At 38.6% G+C, this 20,080-nt stretch overlaps 2 long non-coding RNA genes across 4 annotated transcripts in view; one reads left to right on the top strand and one right to left on the bottom strand.

Annotated features, from left to right (window-relative positions):
* The window catches only part of LOC109448662 (uncharacterized), a 439,520-nt gene that overhangs the window by 80,889 nt on the left and 338,551 nt on the right, over positions 1-20,080 (bottom strand). The window lies entirely within an intron of this gene.
* Positions 16,495-17,203, top strand: LOC141570413 (uncharacterized). Its single transcript, XR_012494418.1, has 2 exons — positions 16,495-16,735; positions 16,967-17,203. It is a non-coding gene; the product is annotated as an uncharacterized LOC141570413 (long non-coding RNA).

Genomic DNA, 20,080 nt, shown 5'->3' on the forward strand with positions numbered 1-20,080 from the left:
GACCCGTAGTCTCTGCTTCACTTCTCTAGACCAAGCATAACTTGCTGTGACATATCATTTCTTCAAGCTTAGATTTCTAATTGTCTTCATTAGTTAAATAATCCAGGTGTTCATCATTCAATAATCAAATTTTAGATAAAAATAAAGATAAAAATAGAGAAAAATTTTGGGATACTTCAATAAAGCAGTTGGCTGATTGTTACACTTTGTTTTTGTGTAAAGGAAGTTCAAGACTGTCTTGAAATAACTGATCGTACTTAAATGAATATATAATCAGGCCTATAAATCTATGACCAAGACTCTTGATGCTTTCCTTATCAGTAGAATAACCATATATTTTATGAACCAAACCAGAACACTTTTGAAATGTGAAAGGGAAACGTATTTATAATTATATTGGACTATCAGGGGTACATCGAGATTGCTCAGAGCAAACTGGGGTATACAGTCACCCAACTCATCATCCATACTGATCCCTTCATATGCCAGAACTTGTATACATACCAGGTGACTATTATTATTAGTCATTTCTCAATGGAAATGTATTAGAATATGAAGAAAATGGCAGAATTGGACTTTTAGCATATAGATCATATCTTTGGCCTATAGAGAAGGGAAGAAACTCTAATTAAAGGGGCCAGATTAACTGAGAAGTAATGCTAATCAACTATGTCCAGCTATTCATGCTACTGTGAAGCAAAATTTTTTTCAGGAAATGGGTATGAGAGATGGATATCTACTCCTAGTGCTCAGAATATAGATATAAAGTATTCTTCTTAGAATCTCTGAGTTTGTAGTATTTTTTATCCATCGTTCTGAATTTTTGTCACTTTAATCTGTAACCTGTGACAGTTGACAGCTGTCTGCTGGAAGGATTTGCTCTGGCTAAAGTCCAACCATAAAGAATAAGGCTGAGTGTGAGAGCTCAGGCTGACTAACTCTTCCAGCTTTTCTTCATGGGACACAAACATGTTATTATTTTTGAAAATTGCCTCTGCCTAACAAAACCTAACACCAGATCCTACCTTTTTCTTCATCCCCATAATTTTTGTATATTATTTTCTAAATCATATTCCTATCTGAAAAAGATCACTACCTATTAAATTGTACCTTATTGGTCTGGAAGTTTCCAAAGATTAATGCTCAACAAAGGAGAAACAAAGGCACTTGAAGAATTTCGATTAGTAATAATTATTAGAAATATTCCTAAACATCACAATCTGCATTATACTTTATTTGTTGGTTTCTGAAGTTTTCTTTCCCTAAAAGAGCTTATAGAAAGCAGTGTATCATACTAATTCAAAACATGGATTTTGGAGTCAGACTTCCAAAGTTAAAATCCCTACTCTATCATTTCCTAACTGTGTAACTCTGAGCATGTCAACTATCTGTAGAATCAGAACAATATTAGTTAGTAATTACCTCATGGTTGCTTGAATATTTATTGAGTTAATCTGTTTAAAGTGCTTAGAGTAGTGCCTGGCATACAGTAAGAGCTTTTTAAGTGTTTGCTATTTACAACCTAAAGATTGACATAAAATATAAAACTTGTCTCTGTATATAGATCCAATCAGACTCAAAGAGTTCAAAACTGAACTAACCTTCTATAACAATGTGTGCCTTTTCATGGCATCCCAATCTTTGTTAAGTATATCACTTTCTCCTAGGCACCAAACCGTTAAATCTTAGTTTTACTTCTTTCTTCCCTTTCTCTTCTCACTCACATCTAAAAGTATTCAGTCTTCCTCCAACATTCATTCCCTTTATTTCTTCCCACTGCTATTGGCCTAACTCAGACTCTCTTTACTCTTTGCCCAAGTAATTCCAATAACTTTCCTAACTTGTCTTTGTACCTCCAGGCTACTCCCTTCAAAACCATTTTCATATCATTTATAGAATATCTGTGTTAAAATCCCACTGTGGATCCTCTTGCCCCAAATACTCTCTAACCTACCATCACAGCACTACACAATTTTATGATCAGTTTCCAACCTATATTTCCATTCTCATTTTCTCCACCCTCAAGTTCCAGATCATCCAGCTAATTAGCGGTGCATTTTGGCACCTTAATATTTCCCCCCCACACTCTTACAACAAAATGAAATGTTCTTGTGCTCTCCATTTTCTGAATATCAAAGCCTTACCTATTTTATAGGTCCAGCAGAAATGCAAATTTCTACATAAAACCTTTTCTGGGTTATAAATACTCTTTCCCTCCTTGGAGGTTCTGTGACTTGTACATTTGTAATAGTTCTTTACCTTGCCCTACAGGTTATAATTTTTTTTAATAATACCACCTCAAAGTCTTAATCCATGTGTCCCTCATTTTTGGACTTCTTAGTAAAATCCCTCGTCTTACACACTGAGCACTCCTGGAGTACTGAGTATGATAGTACAATGTTTACACTACTTTTAGGAGTGAGCCTCTGAAAGCTAAAATCTAGCCCATTTGCTGCCTGTCAAACCCGGTGACACTGTCTGTGTCAGCACAGAGGGGGAACTTTTCCTAACCAATCTACCCAGAGTCTGCCAAAAGGGGCTGCCTCATTCTTTCACTCCCTCCAATAGGGAAGCCATACGCCCTATAAGAGCAGCACCATTTTCTAACTCATTAACAGGAGCAGTTTCAACTAGCAGCGACGGTTGACACTCATAACAGGTTAAAAAATACAAATCAAGATTGTCAGAGACTTGTGACAGAAGATGTTAATAAAGCTATAGCAGAAAACTTAAACCTCACAGACCCTAGCTCCTCTACTGCAGACACCCTTCTTCACCAAGCAGACCACATGAAGAGTGATGATTAACAAAAAGGGACATGATCATGTGTGCAACTGCATCTCATGGTTATAAAGTGCCTGAGTTAGTTAGACAAGACAGGCTACAGTAGCAAAACGATTCGAGCCTATATAATGGCTCAAATATGAATGAAGTTTATCTCTTGCTCACATAATATTCCAAAGAGGGTGTTCTTGGTTGGCAGGCAGCTCTCCTCCAAATGGAGATTCTGAGATAAATTTGCAAGGTAGCTAAGGAGGACATTTTGTATAAAGGCATAGAGGCATGGGAAATTGTAACAGGTTTAGAGAACAGCAAGTAGTTTTATCTGGCTAGTGCACTGGAAGCATGAGAGTGTGGCAGAAGGGGAGGCTAACAAGACAGAGAGGGCCCAGAATGTAAATCTATTGGAAAGTCCTGTAAAGAATTGGACTTTGTCCTTCAAGTGATAGGATGCCACCAGAGTTTCTTTCTTAGTTTGTTGTTATCACTATTGGTTTGTTGTTGTTGCCGCTGTTGTTTTAATCAGGATGGTTAATGTCATTCGATAGGAATGCTAGAGAGTTAGCACTGCCAGTACTATGTAAGCTGATTTGGATCTCTGTGAACAGAAAGGCAGAATCCCCAACAAGGCCAATATGACAATCCAGGAAAGATAATGAGAGCTCAAAATAAGGCAGTGGCAATGATGATGGAGTGGAAGGGAGAAGCAAAAGAACAATTTAGGAAGCAGGTCAGAGGAGGCTTATTGAATATTTAAATTTCAAGGGATTAGAAAGAAAAAGTTTAGTATGCTCCAGCTTTCTGGCTGAATTAAAGTCTATGTTCTGTGCCTACAAAAATCAAAAGTTACTCGTTTCCGCTTTAACACTGAATTTAGTTGTGCTACCTCATAAGATTTTTTATTCTGGTCATAAGTAAACAAATTGAATGAAAATAAATGCCTTTTCTGTGACTAATCCTCTGGAGGCCCTGTGGGTAAGACCCTTCAAGGTGGAATATAAGAATCCATCATATTGTCATAATAAAGTCTCTAGGACCTCTGTTGGTTAAATAGGAAAGTAACTGGCCAGAACCGACTATAACCTTTCAACAATAGTTGCCTGACCTAAATATCACCAGAAAAAACACATGCTGAAGCCTCAAAATAGAATTAGCTTTGCCTATTCTGAAGTTGCTATTCATTATTCATTGTCTTACAAAGATTTGGAATCTGAAAATTTGCAGTCCTCAATAAAAATCAGCATGTATTAGAAGATAACTTGCTCTGTATGGCTGCTGAGCTTTACAAAGTGTACAAGTAATCACGGAGACTTGTGCTTGCTGCTCTCTTTACCCAGCAATGTGGAAAGGCAGACTGGCCTCCTGAATCCATCTCCCAGGGATTAAAGAAAATTGGAAATGGTTTGACTCTTCACTGAATCTTCACTGCCATATGAGGCTGGCTGAAGATGGCACTCTGAGTTGAATTGGCACAGCTCTGCAGCATTGGAATGGTATTCCTTGACAGGGTTGGATGGCATATGTAGTTTTGTGTATTGTTCTGGTGCTTCTTAAATCAAGTTACCCAATTTAAGTCAAACAAATGTTCTCTATTCTCCATTATCCCTTCAGATCACACCAATCCTTTGCTTTGTCAAATTATAACTCCCTGAGTATTCTCTGTAAATTTCCCATAGTGCTAAAAAAAAAAAAAAAAACCTTTCATGATATAAACATTAATAAAATACACTCAAGTATACTTTAAATGATTCAATATATTTATTTCTTTTAATTATATTACTTCTATGGTAGTTAAATGTTTATATTTTTAGTGAGTAAATGAGTAAAATTTTGTAAACTTGTATAAAATAAGTGACTATAATTGAAAACAAAAATGGTTCTCAGATCTTAAATCATCTTGTTTTATATCTTGAAGACAGTCTACCTGCATTGTTATATCCAACATTTAATCAAAGAATGTCTGAGTCACAACTGTGACTTTTGTGCAAGAGAAGAGACCAACTTGAAAGGAACATCGAGTGTCAGCCTTTCCCGCAATATGATGAGTAGGCAAGACCTCAAACTATTGTTAGGCTGTTCTTTATTGGAGTCAGATTTACAAATTTGAGGGTGATTATTGATACTTTGTCTTATAATTTTAATCTTTCATCTGAAATCACAAAGGTACTCTACCATTGTCACTACCAATCCAGATCATTTTGAAGATTTTCCACCAATCACTCAAATATAAGTCCATGGTCATGTCTCGTTTCTCCTGGATCACCAGGACAATTTTTGGAAAAATTGGGCTCATGGCTGATAATTCTCAGTGTGGCACCATAAGAAAAATAACTGCATTTTGGTAGTGACACGGAGTGACTTATGTAAATTATTGGCATCTTGGAAATCATACGAGTTGGGTGGCATCTAAGGGTACCTGAAGTCATTCAGGAAGGCAAGACATGCAGCATAAAGAATACCTGGGCACATAACAAACTCTAACTGATAATCTAGCTGTCTGTAGAGTTTCAAAGTGGGGACTAGTAAAGTTCTGATCAAGGAATCATAACTTAATTTAATGGCTAAATTTGGCATATATAGTGAATGTTTGTGCCCCCCCACCAATTCATATATTGAAATCCTAACCCCCAATGTGATGGTATTAGGAGGTGGGGACTTTAGGAGGTGATTATGTCACAGGGTGGAGCTCCCATGAATGGGATCAGTGCCCTTATAAAAGAGATCCCAGAGAGCTCTCTCACCCCTTCTGCCATGTGAGGAAACAGTGAGAAGACTGCTGTCTATGAAGCAGGAAGATAGTCCTCATCAGAGACCAAATCTGCTGGAGCCTTAATCTTGGACTTCCCAACCCCAGAACTATGAGAGATAAATGTCTGTTGTTAAAGCCACCCAGCCTGTTACTGTTGTTACAGCAGTCTGAATGGACTAAGACCATTGTGTTAAAACTATTGGGGAATGTCCTAGCTGGAGTCCCATAGCCAGTTTCCCTTCCCTTGACATTTTGTGGAATTTCTATTATAAAACCCACACCCCAGACTTCAAGGCCTTTCCCCACTTTCTATTTCCTGGTGGGGACTCATCCCAGCTATACTATCACATCAATGCAAGTTTAGAATCGCTGGCAATTGCTCAACAGATCTTTACCCTGTATGAGGATAAACTGCTTTTGGGCTACTTACACACACAAAGCTCTGTCTTCTCTTACCCTAATGCTTGCTGCTGCTTTCTGGCCTCCAGCAGTTTGCTTCAGGCAATTCTTGATGGCACTTTCCTTTTCTAGGTCTCCCTTCGAGCCCTGACCCCTGGACTGTTTGGCGAACATTAGCTTTCTTCCATCCTGTTTTAATATGTGCACTCTTTCTAACTTCTTAGGTCATCAAGAGAAGTAGGTGGGGGAAGGAAGCAGCTTGTTTGTTTTTCATTGCAGGCCCCAGGTCTGGTCCCTTTGGAAACAGATGAAAATTCTTCACAGTCACTGGATCAGCCTTTGGGCCTCAGATAAACCTTCTTGGATTCCTGTTCTTCCTGTTCTTCATTTTTTTTAGAAAGTTTAGCTTTCTTTTCTATGGTCAGTGTTTCTCAGCTTCATTTTCTCCTCTTTATTCCTCTCTTTGCTTTTATTCCTTCTCTGTAGCTCGGCTGCCAGCCCCTGCCAAGTTTTTTTATCATCTGTCTCTGCAGCCAGCTTAACTTCTGAGCCAATGATATTAAAGCAGAATGTGTATGGGTTCTGTCAATCTCACATGGTACAATAGAGAACTAATTTTTGATGCCTTGCAGATATTTTACCTACAAACAGAGTAAAACTTGGGTGGCTCTATTGTCTCAAAATTAAAGTGCTCTCTCCTTAACCTTCTATTTTCTCTCCTGCTATTTTAGCTCATAGGGACTTCGATGTCTCCCTTGAGGCAAGATGTGCCTTCTGCCCTTTTCCCAACCTCTTACCTAGCTTTCTTCTAGGTCTTGGGCCCATCTCCACATCCCAGCCTCACTCATTCATGGTCTAAGACCAACTCTTGCTAATCCTACACTTCCTATCTCGTCAGTCACAGTCTGCTCTGGCCCTGCCCCAAACCAGAGGCTATCTTCAAACCCCAAAGCAGCTATGTCAGAAAAGTCTCTAGCATTCCCTGTGTACACCATGATTGGCCCCCATATCTTCTGGGACCCAACATCCTCTGAGCATTTTGCCTTCACCTAAGCCAGACGCTCGGGCCAACCAGGCCAGTGCCCTTTGCCTTAGTGACTGAGACTGTGTGGTTCTCTCCCCACAGATGACACTGTACTAATTAATGCCTCAAGCCAAAGCCTATGTAATATCATTGCATCCAGTCTAGATCCTGTGTGTTCTCTCTGCTGAATTCACTTTTCTCTAAATACTAGCTAGCCACCTGTTTGTTTCTTCTTTACTCTTAATCTCTCTTTTAAATGCACTCTCCCAGCTCCCCTTACCACACAACACAATCCAGCTCAGTAGAGAATATATTGAGGAAACCTCGATTCCACTGTTATTGAATAACTAGTTAGCTAGCTCTTTCATGGAATACATCTGCATCCCTATAACTCTGGAAGAAGTTTTGTCCTCAGAGTTCAAAACTGACTTAAGTAGAGTTAATATTTAATGACTACTCACTATTTGCTAGGTATTGGGCTCATAATTCAGTACTTGTTTAACCTTTGCAATGTCCATATGAAGGAGACACCATTTTAATCCCACATTCTCTGGAAAAGGATTAGACTTGGAAAGATTAAGTAATTTGCCTTGGGTCAGCCAGATAATAAGTGACAGAGCTGAGATTTGGAAACAGAGTTCTTGCCTTTATCCAGGGTTACACTCAGTACTGTATGCCCTGGAACGCCTGGCCCTTATCCTTTACAGCCTTTTAAGTTCCATTTAGGTATCAGTTTCCCAGGAGATAATTATTTTACTCATTCACCAAAGATTTTCTGAGCACTTAGTGAGTGGCACTGACTATTCCTAGCCCTGGGGACATATAAATTGACTAAAGTGGGGGAGCCACTCAGAACCAGCTGTGTTCAGGTATACACGTGGCTATCCCAGTTTAAGGAGAAGCATCTTTCCTGTAAGGTGGTACTCAGTGCCCAGAGAAAGCTTAGGCTCCTCAATAGCAGGCTCCGAGCACAGGCAGCCATACTGTCATCATCTGTGACTAGAATATTCAACACAATTTCTACCCTTGGTCATGAATGGAATGTTTCAATTTAACATACTGAGAATCCAGAATGTCATAACCAGAAAGAACTGAAGTCACCTGGTTTAACTGTCTTGCTTTAGAAATGAAAAAATAAATAGCGTGACGAAAAGTTAACTTCTCAAGATGACGTGGATGCGTAGTGAAAGAAGCATTTCTCAAATACAGTTGTCCCAACTCCCCATCCAGGGCTTTCACTCAGCTATCACACAGTCTCCTGGAGAAAAGATGGGGGTACATGTTGGCACCAAAATTTACCATGGATACAGGCACAAATCTCACAACCATGGATCAATTCCTCAGAACCAAGTTCCTTCATTTAAGCCATTGCCCATAAAACAGTTCTGGAGTTTTTTCACCATAAAACAGTTCTGGAGTTTTTTCAAAGTTGTATGTAACAATTAGGCAATGGCAACTCTGTAGATTTGGAGGACTAGCGCTTGCTACTACTGATTATATAATGGTGTATGGTCTTCTTACTGTCTCACGTTAGGCGTGGAAAAACCCAGAAAACTTAGAGAACCCCACCTTTCCTATGGAGCCCGCTTCTTAGCATCACCACTGGTTTCTGTCTCTTTCCGAACCCGTTCATCCACACCTATCTAGGCAATATTCATGGGTTTTCTTTGCCACTGAGGATATTAGGTTCGCATGACTCAGTTTCATACACTCACCATATTCTCCTCTTACCATGGCAATTTATCCTAATGTTTCAGGGTATAATCATCTCCTCATCACCATCCCACCCTTTGCAGTGTGAAGTTAGTTGCTTTGTGTTTTTCCTTCTGACACACTTGCTTTGTACTATATTTAACTCGTGTACATTAGCATTAATATCCAATGGCACAAGTGAAGCTTCCGCTGTGCATTACTTCCACCAGGTACAGTAGGGGTTTATTCTGCTAATTCCTTTTGGGGATAGGGAAACAGATGCAAATACAAGAAGAAAAGACTTACACCTCTCTCCACAGTATGTTTAATACAAATCTTTATAAGGATTTTATTCTTTTGCTTTTTACCTACTTTTTGCCTTTGGTTTTGGCTGGCACACAAAGCAACTTACAAAAAGAGAGGCTGACAAAATAAAAGAATGTTTCCCTGAAAAGAACTTGCTCTTAACATAAAAAGAAACATAGAAGATCAGCACCATAAAGTATTCTTATAAGATTCCCAACTGCCTAGAACAATACCTAGTGCATAGTGGATTCTCAAAAACTGGTTTCATGAATAAAACCAGATGTGATTTCTTACACTCTGGCTGGTCTTCCTTTGGCTGCATAGAAATTCCACCCATGTTGAGAAGGAAAGGACCGTGAACCAGAAAGATCATATAGTCATTACAGGCTACTTATTTATTTGTCCAATTTCTTTTTTTCTTTTTCACTTTTCTTTTTAACTTTTCATCTGTGAAGTCTCCTCCTTTTTCTCCTCCTCTCTCTTAATATTAGTCTCTCCTTTCTATTGCCTTTTTTATTTAAGTACTTAGACCACAATAGGGTTTTCTTCTTTTTGCTTTTATATATTCAATAAATGAATGCCCCATTAGAACAAAAATGATGTATTCAAGGCTTTTCATCCAAATTAAAAAACAACAACAAAAAAAACTGTTTTGTTATGGCTTAACTGTTTTTGTCAGAAAGGGATTCCTAAAAAGCAATATTTATTTGATTCTTAGGTGCTAAAATTTATTTAATGAATATGCTAAACATGTACAACAGGTTATAATTTTATTCAATTGAGGAAATAGGAACCATTTGTGGGAGAGGCAGAAATACAAGTAACAGAAAAAGGTGAGAAAAGGAGACAAGAAGAATGGAGCTTGAGATTGAAAAATTCATAGAAAGCTAATGGCTCAAAAAGAGGGGAATTCTACGTGTACCCTCAAAGGTCTTTCTGCCGAACTTTTATGGGGCGAGAAGGGAAAATTTGGAGAGTGATGTTCCTCTCTGAGTCACATCCTCCAGGAACATAGGGGCTGTTCTGTCCTTAATGCCCCAGATTCCACCTGTGAATTTTACTTCATTCTTGTCCTTCAGCTGCTTGAGAGAGGAAGCCAACTGGAGCTAGAGGAGGCTTCTAGGATGATGTCCAAAGTCAGAGAACTCTGTGCAGAAGCACTTCTACCTTGTATAAAGGAGAGGGCACTCAACTTAGGGGGTTTTAAGCTAATAAAAAAAACGATCTCCTAAAGAAAAGTCCAGCTGGGCTCTATAGTATACTGTACAGCGACACAGAGCCCACGCCGTTTCTAACTAGTCAATGCTGATGCTTTGTTTATAAACATTTGGAGTATTAGTAGCTGCCTTGGGATAGCAACTAAGAAAAAATGAAGATATTATTTAAGATTACTTGTACCTCTAATTCTTTTAAAGACATCAGTTTAAGCAAGTTAGTTTCATTCATTCATTTATTCATCCAACAAATGATTATTGAGTGCTAAATTATGGGTGAATAAAGTGACACAAAACTGGTAGCTCAATCTCAGTGTACTTGTAGATCATTCTTAAAATATAATATATTTTGTTCTGCTTTTAATAGGGAGCCAATGAAGAGTTTTAAACGGGGGAGATGTGGGGTCAGATTTCTTTTCAGAAACATAACTTTGATGGCCAAATGTAGTTCAAGACTAGTCAAAATGCTGTTGCAATAATATAGGTAAGACTGATGATCACTAACCAAACATGCAACAAAGACAGACACAAAAATGGAAACAGGACATGGGAACACTTCAGTGTTGAGAGTTAGAAAAGTACAGAGGGTAGGTGGCTGACGTCTCAGATTTCTGAATGGGATACATGAATATATGGGATCACTTCAGAACGAGGGATCTTGTCAAGGGGGAGAGATGGGCATGAGAGGAAGGAGGAGGAGAAGAGGAGCATGTGGAAGGGAGAACTATAAGAAAAAGAAAGAAAGGAAGGCTGAAGAAGATATGCAGCAGCGAAGAGGCTAAGAAGGTATGGTCAAGAGGTTAGGGAGAGAATCTGGGAAGTGTAATAACGTTTTCAGCGATTCAAAGTGGAGATTGAAAGTGCAGACTTTTTTTTTTTTTTTTTAAGTAATTGAAATAGGAGACAGCATGACATAGTGGGAAGTGGGGAGGGTTTGGAGTCCAACTGATACAAAATTAAACAGCTCTCACTTGCTATAAGACCTTATGCAAGTTACTCAACAATTCCCAGATTTTTTTTAAATCTATAAAATGGAGAAAATATCTTGCACATAGAATTGTTCTGAGTATTAAAGGTGATAATATGTTTAGCGTCTTGCACTGTACCAGAAGATTCCTTCACTGCCCCTTTTCCCTTTGTTTTACCCTCCTCCAGGCCATCAACTTCTGAGCTCCTTTTCATAAAAGAAGTTAGATTAGACTAGTGCCCAGTATATCATCCCCTGTGGTATGCCCATACCTGCAGCATAGGAGCCACAGGTGACATGAGCTTACTGGTCTGATCCCTGCTTACCCTTTTGGCCCCATCTCTCACCACTTTGGCACCTCACACCAGCTATACCATATTTACAGCATCATGCTCTTTCATGCTTTCAAGTCTTTGAACAAACTGCTCCATCTTCTTAGATTGTCCTCACGTAGTTACCTGACTGCATAACTCTTTATCAACTTTTCAAGACATAAATATAAGAACTTAGTTCTCCATGTAGATATCCTTAGCCTGACCCCTACTACTCTGCACTAATTCCCACCATCCACACAAAAAATCTTACCTCGCTGCCATTATATTTTGTAGATTCCTCCAACCATACTTAAGGAACACTTTAACTATTTATGCATGTGTTTAGGTTTCCCCCATCCAATGTACTGATATATCCATAAAAGCAAAATGATTTCATTGTATCCTCAGTAATTTTGCATAGTATATGCTCAGTAAATGTCTACTTAATAAATACACTGCTTTAGCATACAGCCATGGATTCATTCCACAGTTTCTGTATGCACTGCATTCAACACTTTAAAGCCACATAAACAAAGAATAATTTAGAACAATACTTTCTTGGGAATCTTATGCTCAGTTGCCTGCTCTGAGGCCAGATTAGATTTGAGGTTCAGCAGATCATTACCGTAACTGGCAAGATCCAGACCTAAAATCATATTACCCTAAAGGTTTGTTCTCAGCTCTAAGTTCTAACCCAGTTTGAAATTAAGTAGTTCCAGACAGAGCAGGCAGAGTATGATGGTTAAGAACATGGACCCTGCAATGGGACTGCCCAGGTTCAAATCCCTTTTAGTGGTCAGTACTAATTGAATGGCCTGGGCTATTTACTTAATCTTTCCATCATTCAGCTTCTTCATTTATAAAACAATGGTGATAATAATGGGACATACCTTCTAGAAATGTTACAAGAATTAAGTGAGTTAATACAAATGAGGGGATTAGAACAGTGTCTGGCACAAAATAATAAATCGTAGTGTCTATTACTTGTGACTTCTTTTAAGGATGTTAGTAGCTGAAGTTGTGCATGTCCATATACCACTTCGGGCACATACACAGTTAGCTGGATAAAATACCATATGCCAGTAGAATTTTATGAAAACCCCAAGGGAGATCCAGATCCTTTATTAGCCCTGAAATCAATATGTGCTCCCCCATCATCTTTCTGTCTGAGTTCCTTCACCTAGCGGCCCTTTCACAACAAGCCCTGAAGGGAAGAAGGAAGGCAGGGCAGAGCAATCTGGGATGCATCTTTGTTTTTAAACAAGGAAGTTGAGAAGAATAGGTACCAGTGATGCCAATAAACAGATATTCTTTAAACGTCTATTATAGTTGAGGCACTCTTCTAGGTACAATGAGACCAACCCCTTTCATTCAGGGCTATTTAAAAGATCTCTAAAATCATTGAGATGTCCCAGGAGTTTAGGTCTTAAAGGATCCTTATACTAGAACAAGGAAGAATCTGTTTTTTTTCCCCCTGCCTTGTGCTTTTTTCTTTTTCTTTTTCTTTTTCTTTTTTCTAAAATAGCACACTTATCAACGTTTGTAGGGACTATGGTGATAGCTGCTATATAAGTACAGGAAGAGAGAACAAGAGAGGAGGGGGAGGTAATTAACTCAATTGTATAAGGCTTTCTTTAAGAAGCAGAAGAAAGGTTCTCCATAATTTTGTTCCTATCTACAAAGAGGCAGAAAAGGGTGTTATGAGAAAGACATCCTTACACTCGGCCCTAGATCACAATGCTGACTACAAGACAGAGTCCACTTGATTCTTCTACCTGACTGTGCAAAGCAATCCAATTTCCTTACTGCTTTTCCTCTTCTATGTAAATAACTTCTTTATAAATGGGAAGATGAAGAGCAAGCCTTTCAAACAGTTGTCATAAATTAGAATAAATTGCATTAATTCAAAATGTAAAACTAGGAGAGCCAGGAGAACATGCAACATATTTTCCCCAAATAACACTTTGAACAAGCACAGTGTATACTTTGGGCATATGTATATCTTTCCTCTGACTGACAGCCTGAAGGGTACTCCATGTGATTTTTGTGTTGCTGAGGTGGAAACAATCTTTATTTGGATTGAATAGCAGAGTAAACAGGAATGAATAAGAGACACAAAAGTTTACAGTACAGATGGTTTTCTGATTCTTTCTTAAAATTGTGAGCCTTATCAATTAAAGGTACATTTGCCTTTTGTTCTAGTCAACTATCCCAGAATCTTTTCATGGCTGTACACCAGAAAAATGAGAAGTGACAAGTAAATTAGGTCCTGGGATTATAATGCCATAGAGGCTAACTGTAGCTATAAAAGTATATCTTCTCTACCTTTTATCTGTAAAAACTAAGACTTATCTTGTAGTGTAGCTATGTAAGTCATTAAGAAAATGAAAAACCTCGGTGATAAGATAAAAAAATTAAATAAGGAGGATACATATATATGTTGTGTGTGTGTGTGTGTGTGTGTGTGTGCATTTGTGTGTGTACGTTTATGGGGGGAATGGGTAAAAGGTTTTGATGATTCAAGGAAAAAATTAAAATATTAAATGATGTGTCAAAACTGGTCTCCAGAGATAAAGAATTTGATTAAACTATAATTATGCCTACCTGTGTGCAGCATACACCTGTGTACCTAAGCACCTTCTTCCTAGAACGAGAACATTTTCCTTCCCACACAGTCATCTGGCTCTGTCATCGAAATGAATTGCCTCAAGTAGCATGAGAAAGGGATAACATAAACATCCATCCTTGGTCAACAAGTTCCCCTTACCATTCAGGGAAGCAAAGGCTATTCTGATAGAATTATGCACAACTTAATGACAATAATATCCAAATGCAAAATAAAAGAGCACTGCCTAAATATTTACTCAACATTTCTATTTAACATGATTATGACATTGAATCATGGTTTATCTTTTAATCTGTGTCACATAGTGCCTTTATCCCCAACATTTTTTGGCCACAGAATATAGGGCAGCAAAACGGTCTAATTGAGGGGCTCTTGAGAGATGAGTAGACAAACACACAGAAGTTTGACTTGCAGGCTTGTCCTTGATTCTGCAGGCTCTTCTGCCTGCCTTGAAAAGGCCAGTTATAGCTCTCGAGGGTGCACTAATCTGGACCAATTCCCACAAAACAATCAATGGTGTATCATCATTTCTTTCCTTTTGCCAGAGAACAGGATGCACAGAAAATAATGCACATGTAGTAAAGAGTTTGAAAGCCTAATGCACATAGGAAACTTGCCGCCTCTCCAAATCAGCACATCAGGCCACCAGATACCAGTGTCAGGCAGGAGTTAGTCATCATTTTCTTACACGAGCCATACTCTTCTCCCAGGATTGATGTATCTTCTTCCCCTCTACATAAAGAATTAGCTGAATAAAGTAAAAATAAGTGGACTCTGGGGCTGCAGATGGCTGACCAGCTGTTTCTGGGTGACTCCCCATGAATCAGGGCCTCATCTGAGCTTTAATGATTCCATGTTTTGGGGCAAAATAGGCTGCATTTTGGAAAACTAGTTCATGGAAAATAATACAGCAAACTAACATTTATAGAAAACCACAGTAATCTTATAACAAATGTCCTAAATTATGTTCTCAAAAGCAGATCCAATTTTATCCAAGGTTTTCTGTCTGCAGAGCCTGTAGGACCCTTTTCGTTGTTGTTTATGACTCTGACTTCTCCCAACCCCCAACCCAGGCACCTCTTTTTAAATGATACACCATTTTGTATATGTCTCAGAAGACAAATTTTTAGTTTGAAAAAGAAGCAAGGGGGTGGGAGTGCAACATTTAAATGACTTCACTTTTCTTTCCCCTTTGGAGATTCATCTTATACATTTCCCTTTAGTTTGATGGTAAGATGAATGCTGCTTTTGAAAGCCTCCTGGTTCACTTTGGAACAATATTCGTTTCTCAGTGCTTAAGTGCTATGTTAGGGGTATTGACAAAATAAAAGTAGAATGGAACTTTATATTCCAACTTCTCCCACACTCTTTCAAGGCTGAGGTTTCTAGCAAGGCAAGAGTTTCACTGGTTGTCATCCTCAATTTTAGATGATTGCTTGATGTGAATATCTCTAAGAAAATATATTTTAATACACAGAGGAGTAGAGATAGATCCAAATGCCTATTACCAGAGAAAAAGGCATTTTATGTGATGGGAGAGTAAGAACGTTTCTGTGATCATTTTTATTCAATGAGAGCCATTTTTTTGGGTGGGAGAATCAAGTGCTAGTACCCACACATGCTGCATACATACCAGCACGAGCCGGAGGAATGCAGATTTCTGTATCTAAGCGCAGCTGCTAAGTGAAATGGAACGTCCAACAGATGGCTGCATTGTCATTGTTGGGGGAGGATGAGAGGGGAGCTATTTTGGTTTTTCTGGTGAGTGTATGTGAGTGTGTGTGTGTGTGTGTGTGTGTGTAATAGAATGTGTTCTCCACTACCTGGATCTCTCTGTTGTGACCAGGGGCTTTTATTCATTTCAAATCTTTGAACTAGAATAGGCCTTAGAGATCGTCTGGTCACTTCACATGCAATGGAGAAGGAGAGAGAAGATCAGGATGCATAGCTTATTAGAGCTGAAGCCAGAACTCTTTCATTAAACCATACAACATAGAAGTCCTGCATTCTATTTACTTGAGTATTGGTATTTAGCACCAACACCAAAGCTCAGGAAAAGGAAACACTATAGCAGTTGCAGTTTCGTAGTGAAAAGTACATGTGTATTGTTTTCTTTTAAAGCCTTCCTTATGGTGAAGTTGCCTTGTTATTCTCATGTTGGAAGAACTAAGACACCTAATAAGCAAAGTTATATTGGGTCTTTAATATATAAACTTTTAGATATTTGGGACAATAGGCCCAAATTTAAATAACATGCTATAGCACATTAAGATTCTATAGCCTTTTCATATTCAAGGAGTTAAACTTGTAAGTCAAAGCTTTCAAAGGCCATGTTTAAGAGGCAAACAGAAAAGTGTTGGGGTCCCATTATGACCTCTCTGCTAAAGGTCTCCATCCCCCTTCTGATGGGAGCTTTGGGTCAGTTTTACAGTCACATGTCTTACCCATTGGTTCGTGTTTTTTTCTTTTTTTTCTTCCAGAAATAGAATCAATAGAGAACAGACAAACCCACAGTTGCCAGTTTGTACAGTCTTGTGGTTTCTGTCAGGGGCTACAGACTCGAGCAGGTCTACCAGATAATGAAGGCAAACTATTTCAGTTCCTGTGGGTCCAGAGCGCCTCAGCAGAGTTCGGTTTCAAACAAATGAATAACAAATTAAAAGGTACAGTAAAATAAGGGGGTGGTTAAAATATATTAACTAAAATCAATGGAGGAGAAACGTAGTTAAAACCCTGCATTCTCAGCAATAGCCTGTGACGTATTTTGTTAATCTCTTAAAATTTATGTTAAAAGCCTTTTAACAGAAAGTCAATATATTTGGGTGGTTGAGCAAGTGTATCATCCTGTCGTGGCGGGTGCATTAAACATGACGCAGAGGCTCCATTCCTTGTAGGAAATGAACAGAGGTCCCTCCAACGGAAGTCCCACCTCAAGGAGACCAGACGTTTTTCCCCAAACAGCCTGCGCAGCCAAGCTGAGCATCACGCTCTCCTCCTCTGCCTAGTTCCCCACTGACGTCAATGAGAGTCCTGGAAATGAAGCGGGATCTGACTGAATACCAGAAGCATAGCCTAATAATAGAGCAAAAATGGAGAGCAGATGGAAAATAAAGCGTCTTGATAAAGTGTGACCTAATGTTACAAATTTGTTCAGGGAAAGAAAACAACAACAGCAAAGCAAAAAGGCCTGTAAGCAGACTTACGGGTGCTAAAATTCTGGAGTATGGCTGATGAGAAAAACACCTAGATACTTAGAAACTCTCCAGAAAAAGACTGAAAAATACACAGGAAAACAAGCAAGTTTTGGATGTTTGAAGTGCCACTAGTAAATGTGCCTAAAGGTAAAAATGATACAAAACCAGAAGTAGAAAACTAGAAACAGATTATTAGCAGCTTTCTCTACCCATGATTTGTACAAAATTTTATCTATTGTATCTTCCTTCCTCCTGGAACAATGTGCTGTCCACATGGATAAGCTAAGATGTGCTGGGAAAACACAGGTATGAACATTGAACGTGATGAGGAAAATGAGTTGAAATACTGAGCCCAAAGTAAAAGTTTTTGCAAAGGGGCCCTATCATACCCATAACTCTAAGAAATGTTCTCACAGTTTACCCTTCATCCGCATTGTGTGTTTGTGTCTGTGTGTATGTAAGTAGTCACAGCCACCAAGGGCTACTTTTATCTCTTAATATCACTATGACATATTCAAACAAACATTCCACTTACTTTTCTGGGATGAGCAGCAAAATGTTGAAACAAAAGTCTTCTGACTTTTCACTAACTGTGTATACATTTTGAAAGAAAAGAGATTTTTAGATCTACTTAATAATTGGACTTATAAACATATTATTATTGATGATATGGACAAAGAAAGCCCAAAGATACTGAGATTGAGATATAAAGAAAAATCTCCATTTCAATCTCTAAATACTTGTTCTATGGAGAAATCATCAAGATGTTCCATTTGATAAACACTGCATTTCCTTATAAGAATGGGCTATTGGTTGGGAAAGCTGATGAGATAAAGTTTTAGAACAGAGCTACATTTTCTTTACATTTTTATTGTTCAACCACTGATGAGATTAAGAAAGAAAGGTTTTTTATTTGTTTTGTTTTGTTTTTCCCCTTTTTTGCCTTATCACTCTAATGGTTCTTGGGCTCTGTCTTCAGCACTCATGAAAAATAAAATCTTGTTTCGTTAGGTAGCCTTCTGCCTCCTCAACCTCTTTAATTTGTCTAGCCAATATTTTTCTTTGAGTCTGATTCTGGCTCTGCCTGACCTTTTGATATTGGTATTTCAGACCCTCCCTCACTCCCAGGGGAGCTCCATCAACTAGGATTTCAACTTCAGTCTCCCTCTGCTTCTCACCTTGTGGCTGAGGGTGAGCCTGGCCCATCTTTTATCAGGCTTCTAGATGCCCAGCCTGGCAGAGCCCCTGGCCTCCTGCCACTACCTGCCACCCCCAGGAGAACATATTGGACACTCATCTCTGTTTGGAAGATCCTCAGCCGGATAGATCACAGGGCACTATTCTACAATACTAAACCCATGATACAGTATGAATACATGGGATAAGGGACATAAGAATCACAGAATTTTAGACATAGAAAACACCCAGATATCATTCATTTTATAGTAGAGGAATTCAGTACTCAAACCTGGTGAACAATACTGAGTGCCTGTAAGTAGAGAGTGGTATAATGTATATAAAATGTTTTATAAAGTATATACTGTGTGCACTCACTAAAAAGTCAGTGTTTGTCTTTTAGGTAGTATGTGTAAGAGGTATTCTAGAAATGCTGCCATTACTCAAAATGTTTTAAATCTCTTCTTTAAAATTGTCATTTCAGGCAGTTAAGATTGTCACTGTATAGTCACATCTCGCTTTTATCAGTAAAGGTATTATCCAGGGCTCAGACATTCATCTCAGATTTGATCTTAAATGTCTTCAAAGGCAGAACCCACGTCTGTCTTGCACCTTGCTCCTAGTATACTGCCTGCCACTTAGTAAGCACCTAATAATTATTTGTTCAAGGAATTTTTTAAGAAAGATCAAACCCACCCTCAGAAAAAGATGATTTGCTGTGATTGATAGGCTCTAAAGACATTTTCAAAAGAGAATTTCCCAAACAAAATTATTTTTGCGCTGTAACATTGTTTTTGGAATAAGTTCAAGGTTATTAATTGGAAGGGGACAACATTCATTGTATTTACACATCTGTGTTCTGGCTGACCTGTTTACATAGTTGAATTTATTTTTATCTCACCTTTCCAAAAAATGAGGCCGATTGAAACAACAAAAGTCATAAAAATAATGTTAATAAAAAGCACATTACTGTAATCATGTCTCAGATATGCGCAGCAAAAAACAGCACACAGGGTGGGTTCCTTATGTGTGGTTAGCTAAGGAGTGACAGTAAGTAACAAGAAATAGAGAACAAATGAGACTCACCCAGTCTCAAGCACATGTCTGCCTGCCATCTGGCCCTTGTTCCCTGTTGAGTAAAAGAGTTACTTACAGCTAGTAAGAATGCAGTCATAAAGAAACATTCTGGGGTGACAAGATTCCCAGTTGATAATAAGTGCCCACGAAGAAAGGCATCTGCAGGTGCCATGATAACCAATCATCACTGTTGTTAGCACTAACGGGCAAAATCAGTTTTGAGGATTCCGTGTAACACATAAAAGTGAGAACAGTCCCTCTCCAGTGGACTGATATTTAAATTTGTTCAAGGAGGAAAGAATGAGCAGAATAATCAGAGGGAAGGCATATTAATAACAAGACAAAACTGTCCACCTTTCTCACATGTGAGTTACTCTCAGAAGAGTCTCAGAGTAGTGATTTTACAATTGTTTTAAAATGCATTAGGCACACACAAAAAATCCAATTCATACCACAAAAACATGAACTTTCTCCTATATATCAACTAATTCCAGTTGAAAGCATCCTGACCAGGCTAGGGCTCAGGGCATGCATTAGCAATTGCTTGGTGAGTGTAATTAT

This window comes from Rhinolophus sinicus, linkage group LG03, assembly GCF_036562045.2.
Source record: "Rhinolophus sinicus isolate RSC01 linkage group LG03, ASM3656204v1, whole genome shotgun sequence".
NCBI classification, from domain to species: domain Eukaryota; kingdom Metazoa; phylum Chordata; class Mammalia; order Chiroptera; family Rhinolophidae; genus Rhinolophus; species Rhinolophus sinicus.